This window comes from Prionailurus bengalensis, chromosome C1, assembly GCF_016509475.1.
Source record: "Prionailurus bengalensis isolate Pbe53 chromosome C1, Fcat_Pben_1.1_paternal_pri, whole genome shotgun sequence".
In the NCBI taxonomy this organism is placed as follows: domain Eukaryota; kingdom Metazoa; phylum Chordata; class Mammalia; order Carnivora; family Felidae; genus Prionailurus; species Prionailurus bengalensis.
The window spans coordinates 19,856,807-19,865,889 of NC_057345.1; the positions used below are offsets into that span (position 1 = coordinate 19,856,807).

The window sequence follows — 9,083 nt, forward strand, 5'->3', positions numbered from 1 at the left end:
GTTCAAATCCTCTGCCTTTTTTTTTTTTTTTTTCCTAAATGTGTATTTATGTTGAGAGAGCATGTGCACATGAGCTGGGGAGAGGCAGAGAGGGAGGGAGAGTCCCAAGCAGGTTCTGTGCTGTCAGTGCAGAGCCCAACATGGGGCTCGATCTCATGAACTATAGCCGTGAAACATGACCTGAACCGAGATCAAGAGTCAGACACTTAACCAACTGAGCCACCCAGGTGCCCATGCCCCCCACCCCCACCTTTTTTTTTAAGTAAACTTTATGCCCAGCATGGGGCTTGAACTCATGATCCCATGATTGAGAGGCACACGCTCTACGAATTGAGCCAGCCAGGAACCCCATTATATACTCTAGATACTAGATTCTTACCAGAGTCACAATTTACAAGTGTTTTCTCCCATTCTGTGCGTTTTCTTCACTTACTTGATAGTGTTATTTGACACAAAGCAGTTTTTAGTTTTGGTGAAGTCCAGTTTACTTAAATTTTTATTGCTTGTGCTTTGATGTGCTATCTAGATCTGTTGCCCAGTCCAGGGTCATAAAGACTATTTAAACCTGTGTCTTCTAAGAGTTTTAAATAATTTTAGCTCTTCTATTGAAGTCTTAAAACATTTTGAGTTCATTTTTGTATACAGCGTGAGGTAAGACTCTATTCCCTTCTTTTAAAAGCTGTTCAACTTGAGAAACTTAACAGAAGACCATGGGAGAAGGGAAGGGGAAAAAAATAGAAACAGAGAGGGAGGGAGGCAAACCATAGAGACTCTTAAATACAGAGAACAAATTGAGGGTTGATGGGAGGGTGGAGGAGAGGGGAAAATGGGTGATGGGCATTGAGGAGGGCACTTAGGATGAGCACTGGGTGTTGTATGTAAGTGATGAATCATGGGAATCTACCCCCAAAACCAAGAGCACACTGTACACACTGAATGTTAGCCAACTTGACAATAAATTATATTAAAATGGTCAACTTAAAAAAAACTGTCCTAGGGGTGCCTGGGTGGCTCAGTTAAGCGTATGACTTGATTTCAGTTCAGGTCCTGATCTCGTGACTTGCCAGATTGAGCGCTGCATCCAGCTCTGTGCTGCAGCGCAGAGCCTGCTTGGGATTCTCTCTCCCTCTGCCCCTCCCCACTCATGTGTGCTCTTTCTTTCTCTCTCTCAAAATAAATTATATATATAAGCTGTTCTAGACCTCTCTGGGGCCCTCCAGTTTCTAAGATACTGTAAGTCTAGTTGACCACTCCTCAAATCCCTTTGTGCACCCTTCTCTACAGTTTCTCCCTATGATGTCATCCAGTGACTCACATTTTCATTCCCTGCCCACATCTCTCTTGAGTATTTCCACCAACCTTCTGTGCAGTCCCACCCAGATATACCACAGGCACCCCAAATCAACATGATCAAAATAGAACTCTTCTTGTTCACAAACCCACCTCCCCTACTTTTCCTAGATCTGGTAAAACACCACCACCCATTCCATTCCTCGAGCAAGAAACCTGAAAGTTACGACAGATACTTCCTTCCCTCCCCATCATCATACATTTCCAGTGAGAGCCTAAATCGTGGTGACTTGGCTTTGGAAAATTTTTTTTGTCATGGAAAATTTCAAATATGTGCAAAAGAATAAGGTGACAAAGCCTGGGGCGCCTGGGTGGCTCAGTCGGTTAAGTGTCCGACTCTTGGTTTTGGCTCAGGTCATGTCACGGTTTGTGAATTCAAGCCGCATATCAGGCTCTGCACTGACAGTGGGAAGCCTGCTTGGGATTCTTTCTCTCCCTCCCTCTGCCCCTCCCGCAGGCGTGCTCTCTCTCTCTCTCTCTCTAAATAAATAAACTTATAAAAACGGAGTCTTTTGCTGACATATATATATATGGAAATATATGTGTATATGAATATATGAAAAAAGGACCACAAAACCCCATGTACCTATCACATAGCCTCAGCAATTATAAACTCCTAACTAATTTTGCTTAATTTATAACACTGGCTCCTCCCCCTTACAGTAAGGTGATATATCATTGCATCCATAAATATTTATATGTGTCTTTAAAGGATAGGAACTTCTAAAACATAATACTATTAGCATACCAAAAAAATAACATCAACTCCTTAATATTCTGAAATACTTAAATTCTCAAATTTCTAATTGCTTTTTTTCTTCAGTAGTTTTTTTGTTTGAATGGGAATCCAAATGGGGTCTATGTGGGGTAAATGGTTGGCATACTCTTGTAGTCTCGGAGCCTGTAGATTCCCTCCATCTCTGTTTCCCAGTCTGGATTTTGCTATTATGTCTCTGGTGTCATTTCATAGGTTTCTTTATCCTTTGTATTTCCTATTAAAAATAGGAATAGATCCAGAGGTATGATTGGATTCAGATACAGTGATAAGAAAACCTCAGCATTGTGTGCTTTCATCAAGAGACGCATCGTATTTGGGTGTCTCTGTATGTTGTAGCCATTGAAGCATAATACGTAGATTCATTAATTCATCACGGGTTGCAAAATGATGATATTCTAGTTTTGCCATTCCTTCTTCATATAATACCCGAAATGTTGTAAAGAGAAACTTTTACTCGTCTGCCATTTGGTTACTAGGAATTACAGTTCATACTGGAAAAAGAGGATACAATGCCCAGTTTTCAAAGTAACGAGTTTTGGCCAGTTTTCAAAGTAATGAGTTGGTTTACCAGCATCCTCCAAAAGTGACCAGTGGATTGTTTTTTTAGCATCATTAGGTATCATGATCACTGAATTAAACACATTTTATGTGTTTGAATTCATTGCGTTTATTCAACTTCATGATGCTCAAATTGTTATTTTTATCCAACAGGCCACCTCTTCAAGTGGCTGCTGAGCCCTTCTGATACAATCCTTTGGTAGTTTAGGTAGCATTTGGTAACTTGTTATCTAGTATGATAGGATGTTCCAGCCTTATCTTGTATATCTTCTGCTCCAGACCTGGAGTCAGCTATTTCTAAGAAAAAAACAAAATCCTGCATTCCTTTTGGTGGTGAATGGTATCGCAAGACCAAAATCTAGGCTCTAGAATGCCCATTGCTGCTGTGTTGGTCGTCGTTTCTAGGTCTTTGGGATACAAAGCTAGGACCCGTTTTCTTTTTAAGATAACACATGTTCATACTTTCTATCCAAATTGAAGACTTAAAAGCTTTTTCTTTACTATCTTACGTATTGTTTCCTCAACATTGAGAATCCCAGTTCTCGTTTGTAACCTGAATTATGACATTAGATCATCCCAGTTATTCAGGTGTGAAACCCATATCACACAACAGTATCAGAATAACAAAAGGGAGTTTAAGGTTTTGTTTGTAGTTCTTTGGGGGATAGTTCACTGTGTTTTAAACTTACTTGGAGCCCCTGGGGGGCTCAATAGGTTAAGTGTCCACCTTCAGCTCAGGTCACGATCTCACAGTTCGTGAGTTCGAGCCCCGTGTCAGGCTCGGAGCCTGGCACCTGCTTCAGATTGTATGTCTCCCTCTGTCTCTGTCCTTCCCCTGCTCGTTCTCTCTCTCTTTCTCTCTCTCTCTCTCTCTCTCTCTCTCTCAAAAATAAATAAACATTAAAAAAAATTAAACTTGCTATAGTTCCTCTCTGTGTGGCTTGCCACTAACTGGATACGCATTTACATTAACCTCCCTGTTTTAGTTTTCCATTTCTTGAGTTTCTTGCACTTGCTTCAGTGGCAGCATATACTAGAATTGGAACGCTACCGAGGGGACTAGCACGGCCCCTGCCCAAGGATGACACGCAAATTCGTAAAGCTTCCATACTTCGGGCAGCTCTCCAGCGTCCTGCCACCCTTTGTGGGTTAACTCGGGGGACATGATGAGAGTCAAAGTACAACGTGTGGCCCTGAATAATGAAAATGTGATATCTCACTGTGAGAATATTCCCGTAAAGCCTTTTGTGACATGTGAGCAAAGCTGAGTTACACCTGGAAATTCTATATGCAAATACGTCCTTTCTACAGATCTCAGAAATGAGAAAATGTCAACTCGCATTTCCTTACAGAATTAAAAAAAGAATTTCAGTTTAATTATGTAAACTATTGACATAGTTGCAAGTCTAATCTACAAAACAAGATCGATTCAAAGTCTGATTTCTATTCCTCTGTCCTCCACTTTACGCCCTCCCTTCCCATTTAGTGGCCTGTTATGTTCGATTTAATCATTCCCATCTTTTTAAAAATTTAAACATAAGTATGGCATAGTTCCCCTTTTTTCTATAAAGACAGCATACAATACATTTCTCCACCCTCCTTATTCACTCAACAGTGTGTGCTGGAGAGACGTGGACATTCCTCAGTTCTTACACAGCAACGCAAAATGAACTATGTTTGGCCTCTACCCATCATACTGTTTCGTGTTATATTTACATGTATTCCGTGTCTTTTATATATAGTCCTTACGTTGTCTATTATTTTTTCTCTTTTTGTTTTTCTTTTAGCTGTTTGATTTGGGTGTTTTCGTCCAGTGGTTAACTTTATATTATTACTGCCTTTATGGAATAACAGTCACTGCTTCCAGCCTCACTGACCCTACCTCTTCGCCTTTTCCCCACCAGCCACCTCTTCTCTCACCTCGCCTCCTTCTGACTCAGCTCAGATTTCATTGCCTGGCTCGAAGCCACGCTCTGCTCCCTCCTCTTCTTCACACTCACGGCCCCTCACCGGCACCCGCACCCACACAGCTCAACACTGCAGAGCACCCACCGCCAGGCTAACCCGACTCACACCATGGGTAGGACCGCACTTCAAGTGGGCCCTCGGCGCCGCCAAGCTCTCCTGTTACGTGTCCCTGAAACACTCCCCTTTCTTCGCTCGGATAACCTACTTCCCACCTTCATCTTCTCTCCCATCTCCAACACCGTCTTCGATGACTTCCCTTCAAACTTCAGTTCTGGACAACACAGTCAGAACGGAGTGACTTTGTCTTCCTCTTCCTCTACTACCTACAGCGTAGTGTGGCCACACCCCACATCCCCTCCTACTCTGGGGGGACCCTCTCTCTTCTCTAAGTCCAAGCCTTCAACCTGTGATCTGGACCCATCCCTCTCCGTTCTGAGACTAAACCCACGTGCAGTTGTCCCCTGTCTCTCTTGCCTTATCCATTTCTTCTCTGCTGGGTCATTCCTACCTGCAAACACCTTGAAAGCATCTTCCTTTGGCTCTCTTGAGCCACCACCCCATTTCTTTTCTCCCCTTTACAGCGAAGCTCCCCAAAGAAGCATATTCTCCATCACCATTTCCAACCCTCCATTCTCTCCTCCACCCACCCAGATAAGGAGGCTTTTGCCCCCACCATCTATTAAACAGGCCACCAATGGTGTGTATCTTGCCAAAGTTTCTGCCTTTCCGTTTTCTTCTTTTTTGAGAGGGCAAGGGAGAGGAGCAGAGGCAGTGAGAGAGGGAGGGAGAGAGAGAGAGAATCTTAAGCAGGCTTCATGCTCAGTGTAGAGACTGACATGGGACTCGACCCCATGACCCTGGGATCATGACCTGAGCCAAAATCAAGAGTCTGATACTCAACCGACTAAGCCACCCAGGTGCCCTACTCCTGTCTCTTTTCACCCAACCTCTTTTCTTAGGTGTCCAAAACCAGTATTCTGACTTTAAATACCATGCATGTGGCAGTAACTCAAATTCTGATCTCCAGATAGAACCTTACCCCTCAGATCCAGAGTTAGACCACTTAGTAGACTTCACCAATTTAACATGGGCAAAAAATTAATTTTCCTAGCAAAGTAACTTCCCCTCAAGCTTTCCCCATCTAAGTAAACACCATCATCCACCAAACCTTTAATTTCTCCCTCTCCCTCACACTCCATTATCAATCCATCAATGTATCCTCTTGGCTCAATTTTTAAAATCTGCTTTGGACCCAACAAGTTGCCACCTACCTGCAATGAATGACACAAATCCTATGGGTTCCCGTAGATTCCTCAACTGCGTCTTTAGTGCTCTCATTTGGGCCCCACCTGCATTAAGTCACACCTCCATTTTCACACTTGGTTGAAAAACCACTCCTAGGGACATGAGATCTGGCTTCCTCAGAGGCAGCCAAGTGGCTAATTCAGTCCAGAACTGTGGAGACGTTAGCTCCCCAGAGATAAACGTTGAAAAATAGGAAATGGTGGATGGAAAGGGAGGGAACTAGGCTAACTGCCTCTTCCTTTTCTCCAAAAGTTCTCCTTTCACTTTTCCAGAAAAGTCTTTGTACCAATTAATCCACTTGCTGAGTGACCTACCATGTCTCTTTGCAGCTTGTTGAGAAGCAGTAGCCAGGACATAATGCACCACATCTCATTGCTTTGCCTCTTCCCTTCCTCGCCTTCGGCGCCCTGGGCTTGCACCTTCCAAATAAAGTACCAGCATGTTAACCCCTTCTTCAGCCTCTTCTCTCTTGAGGGCCGAAGTTAGCACCAGGGTAAGACGCAAGGCACCAATAATTCTGGGACCAGCGCCTCAGCATCCCTGTGAACTTGTTAGCGGGCAGTTCTCGAGCTCTGCCCCAGACTCACGGAGTGAGAATCTCTGGAGAAGGGGCCCAGGACTCTGGCTTTAAAAGCTGTTCAGATGATTCTTGCACCCACCAAAGTTGGAGAAAGATTGAGGAAGGAAAGGAGTTTCCAGAGGAGAAGGCCTGTTGCCGCCCCCACCCCACCCCCCTTCCTGCTTGACTGTGTTGTGCGAGAACATGAAGCTTGGGGTTGCAGCAGCCACGTTGGGATCATTAGGTTATACACTGAGGATGGCAGAGCAGAAAGAGCCTGAGATAGCTACCCAGCCAAGTCTAGAACTACCAAATCCAGACACTTAAGTGAGAGAATGAAACGCCTTTATTGGTTTTGTCAGGTAATCTGTTACTTGCAGCTAAAAACAGCCCCCGATGACTCAACAGATGGTGTGGTTTTATCCTCACATTAACTTAGGAGTGGGAATTAATTTCTCCATTCTACAAGTGAAGACACAGGGCCTTGGAGACCCAGTGTGGCCCAGCCAGGAGTCCAATCCAGGCCTGTCTGGCTCTAAGGCCCACTCTCTGAACTATGACTCTGTTCTGCAAATACTCAGATAGCATTTGCTGTGTGAATTAATGAATTGGGCTTGAAAATGTGAATGGAAACCATCAGAGTCCGCACAGGGCCCTGGACTGAAAAGTTGAAGCATTACTGACTGACCACGGCAGAAACACTCCCTTCATTTTCCCACACAAAACGCCGAGGGTCGAGGACCCTGTTCTCAGCGATTCAAGAGCTTTGTCATTCCTCAGGGCTGCAGGTACAACTGAACAGAAGGGGGCTGGCCTTACGCTGCCCTCTAAAGAAGCTGGGTCAGACATGAGAGAGGAGGACTTCCAAAACCAGAAAGAACCCCCAGGGGTCACTTGCCACATCCACAACACAGACAGGAAATTCCAGCAGGTCTGCCTCGTTAACGGGCCCTCACTATAAGCCTGGCGCCCCTCTAAGTAATTTATTTGACTTATCACGTTTCCTTCTCACAAGTTAGTGTCGTCGTGGCTCCCATTTTACAGATGGGAGAATTGAAGCACCGGAGTGTTAAGTAACTTGCCCCAAATCACATAGTTGGCAAGCGACTACACCTGATCTGAACTTGGATGGGCTGAGCCTGAAGGAAGGCTGCACTAGAAAGCTCCACACCATTCTGAGGCCCCGTGGCGTGCCCTGGACCGCGCCAATGGCAGAATGGAGACTAGAAGCCACCCCTGCCTCCACACTGGTCTGATCCCCACGATATGCCCCCGCCCTTAAAGCTGCCAACTGCCACCCCTCTACCCACCATGTTGTACCACTCAACTTCTGGAAGTTGCCACTGCCCCAAGACAGGGACTCGGATAACTGTCTCTTTCTGCTCCAACCAGACAGAACACTGGCCCTTGGGATCCCATCCCCGATTTCCCTACGTTTAACAGGAAAAATCTTCATCCCCTCTCACCTCCTTCATGAGGGCTACAGGGTTTAGCTGAGCAAAGACTGGTTCTTAGAATATCCTTATTCTTACCCAAGTTTCTTTGTGCTAATTGTATGGTATACATTATCTCATTTTGAACCCTCACGACATTTCACACAAAGGAACACTGAAGCCCATAATGGCTAAGTAACTTGCTCACAGTAAGTTGGCCAAACTCCTGACCTCTATGCCACGAGAAGGCAGGGTTCTCAGTACCACAGGGGGGCTCCCATGTTCCCAGCATAGCCCCCAAATTGAACTGAGACCCATCCAAGGCCCACAGCAGGCCTCATGCCAAAGCAAAGGCCCCATTTTCCACCAGGGCACTTCAGGCACAAGGCTAAGACCCCTCACAGCCCCGGGCCCTAAAACAACCTTTTTGGCTACTCTGATCTCTGGTTACTCTGGGGTTGGGGCAAAATGGTGAGACCTGATAGGGCCTGCACTGCAGAGGGCCAGCCCAGAAGCCAGACATTTCCCCAGAGTTTCAGCAGCGACTGGGAGAGTGGTCACTGCTAGGCAGTGAGTTCATGACTTCTGCTTCTTATTCCTACTTACCTGCCTGCACATTCTCAATTTTCCACACTAGCCAGGTACTCCTCGGGTGGGCTGGGAGGAAGGTGCGGGGGCGGTGTTTTCCTTTCCTTCTAAACATAAAGGTCTTGCCCGCTTGCTATGAAAACATTTTTTGAAACAACTCAATACAGACATATAGAGGGCAAATGTGAAAATCTTCTTCACCTCTCCAAACCCACTCTCCTCCCAAAGGCACCCACAGTCATGTTGATGTGGACCCTTTTCCTGGGCATTTACAAACACAGAGGAGTCCAGATGTCTTCTGAGGCCTCTTTGCCTCTGAGATATAGCGGACAAACTGAGCTGGGCTCCCACCTCCACCTCCATGAATCATGGGAGGCTGAAAGTCACCTCTCTGAGTCCCAAGAATGGCATTGGGGAAAAAGAAGGGGACCCTTATGTGTCCGGTCTCCTCAGTCCCTGGTCTTTGCCTCTGCCCTTACTTCTTTTCCCTGACCCAGATGAAAAGCTCAGCTTCTTTCTGGATTCTACCCTAAAACTCATGCAC

General features: G+C 45.4%; 1 non-coding gene across 1 annotated transcript; it reads left to right on the plus strand.

Annotated features, from left to right (window-relative positions):
• Positions 1-3,700: 3,700 nt before the first annotated feature.
• Positions 3,701-3,802, plus strand: LOC122482294. The gene has a single exon (XR_006297092.1). It is a non-coding gene; the product is annotated as a U6 spliceosomal RNA (small nuclear RNA).
• The last annotated feature ends 5,281 nt before the right edge of the window (positions 3,803-9,083 follow it).